Genomic DNA, 2,906 nt, shown 5'->3' with positions numbered 1-2,906 from the left:
GAGATTAGAGCAGAAACCAATGAAATAGAAACCAGAAGAACAGTATAATAGTTCAACAAAACTAGAAGCTTGTTCCTTGAAAGAATTAGATTGATAAACATCTAGCCAGACTTATCTAATAGATAAAATGGCCCAACTTAATAAAATCATGAATGAAAGAGGAGAGATCATGACCAACAGCAAGAAAATACAGACAATTTTAAGATATATTATAAACAACTATATGCCAACAAATTAAGCAATCTGGGAGAAATGGAAGCATTCCTGGAAATTTATGAACTACCAAACCTAGAACAGGAAGAAATAGAATATCTGAACAGACTAATAACCAGCAAGGAAATTGAAGCCATTATCAAAAACCACACTGTCCCCCAGAAGAGTCCAGGGCTACATGGCTTCTCCTAAACATTTAAGGGGAATTCTACCAAACTTTTAAAGAAATAATACCTATTTTACTGAAGCTGTTTCAAAAAATAGAAATGGAAGGAAAATTTCCAAACTCATTCTATGAGGCCAGCATTATCTTGATCCCAAAACCAGACAAAGACCCCATCAAAAGGAAGAATTACAGACCAATATCTCTGATGAACACGGATGCCAAAATACTCAAGATACTAGCCAATAGGATCCAATAATACATTAAAAGGATTATTCACCATGACCAAATGGGTTTTATTCCTGGGATGCAAGAGTGATTCAACATTTGCAAATCAATCAATGTGATAGATCACATTAATAAAAGAAGAGACAAGAACCATATGATCCTCTTAATTGATGCAGAAAAAGCATTTGACAATATACAGCATCCTTTCTTGATTAAAACTCTTCCCAGTGTAGGGAAAGAGGAATACTTCAATATCATAAAATCCATCTACAAAAGCCCACAGGGAATATTATTCTCAATAGACAACAACTGACAGTTTTCCCTTATGGTCAGAAACATGACAGGAATGCCCACTCTTACCACTATTGTTCAACATATTATTAGAAGTCCTAGCCTCAGCAATAAGGCAACAAAAAGACATAAAATCCACTCAAGTTGGCAAAGAAGAAGGTAAACTCACACTTTTTACAGATGACAGGGTACTTTATATGGAAAACCCAGAAGACTCCAGCCCAAATTCCTAAAACTCATACTGCAGTTCAGTGATGTGACAGGATACAAAATCAATGTACAGCAATCAGTTGCACTTCTACATACTAACAATGAGGCAGAAGAAAGAGAAATTAAGGCATTGATCCCATTTACAATTACATCCAAAAGCATAAGATACCTAGGAATGAACCTAACCAAAGAGGTAGAGGATCTGTATTCTAAAAACTATAGAACACTTATGAAAAAAATTGAGAAAGACACAAAGAGAAGGAAAAATATTCCATGCTCATGGGTTGGAAGAATAAACATTGTTAAAATGTCCATGTTATCCAGAGCAATCTACACATTCAATGCAATCTTTATCAAAATACCATCAACATTTTTCTCAGAACTGAAACAGTCTTAAAATTTGTGTGGAATCAGAAAGACCACGGATAGCCAGGGGAATGTTAAAAAAGGAAACCAAAGCTGGGGACATCACAATGTCTGACTTCAAGCTCTATTACAAAGCTGTGATCATCAGGATAGCAGAGTATTGGCACAAAAACAGACACATAGATCACTGAAACAAAATAGAGAACCCAGAAATGGATGCTCAACTCTATAGTGAACTAATCTTCAGCAAAGCAGAAAAGAATATCCAATGGAAAAAAGACTGTCTTCAATAAATGGTACTGGGAAAACTGGACAGCCATATGCAGAATGAAATTGGACTACTCTCTTACACAATATACCAAGATAAACTCAAAATGGATGAAAGACCTAAATGTGAGACAGGAATCTATCAAAATCCCAGAGAACACAGGCAGCAACCTCTTTGACTTTGGACACAGCAACTTCTTTTAGACATGTCTCCAAAGGCAAGGGAAACAAAAGTAAAAATGAACTATTAGGACTTAATCATGATAAAAAGCTTCTGCACAGCAAAGGAAATAGTCAACAGAACTAAGATGTAACCCACAGAATGGGAGAAGATATTTGCAAATGATATATCAGATAAAAGGCTGGTATACAAGATCTATAAGGAAGCTTCTCAAACTCACAACCCCCAAAACAAATAATCCAGCCAAGAAATGGGCAGAAGACATGAACACATTTCTCCAAAAAAGACCTGCAAATCACCATTAGAGAATAAAAAAATGATCCACATCACTTGGCATCAGGGAAGTTCAAATCAAAACCACACTGAGACACCACCTTACACCAGTTAGAATGGCTAACATTAACAAGACAGGAAACAACAAATGTTGGTGAGGATGTGGAGAAAGGGGAACCTTCTTGTACCATTGGTGGACATGCAAGCTGGTACAGACACCCTGGAAAACAGTATAGAATTTCCTCAAGAAGTTAAAAATAGAGCTACCTTAAAAATCAGCAATTGTACTACTGGACATTTACCCCACAGATACAGATGTAGTGAAACAAAGGGGCACCTGTATCCCAATGTTCATAGCAACAATGTCCACAATAGCCAAACTGTGGAAGGAATTGAGATATCCTTCAACAGACGGATGGATAAAGAAGATGTGGTTTATATAGACAATGGAATATTAGCCATCAGAAAGGATGAATACCTATCATTTATACTGACATGGATGGAACCTGAGGAGATTATGCTACGTGATATAAGTCAGAGATTGTCAATTATCATATGGTTTCACTTATTTGTGGAACATAAGGAATAGCATGAAGGACATTAGGAGAAGGGAAAAATGAAGGGGAAGAAATCAGAGTGGGAGACGAACCATGACAGCGTATGGACTATGTGAAACAAACTGAGGGTTTTAGAAGGGGTGGGGGTAGGGAGATG

Source organism: Lontra canadensis, unplaced genomic scaffold, assembly GCF_010015895.1.
Source record: "Lontra canadensis isolate GAN:19392208 unplaced genomic scaffold, GSC_riverotter_1.0 scaffold21, whole genome shotgun sequence".
Taxonomy (NCBI): domain Eukaryota; kingdom Metazoa; phylum Chordata; class Mammalia; order Carnivora; family Mustelidae; genus Lontra; species Lontra canadensis.
Note: the sequence above shows the minus strand (reverse complement) of the source record.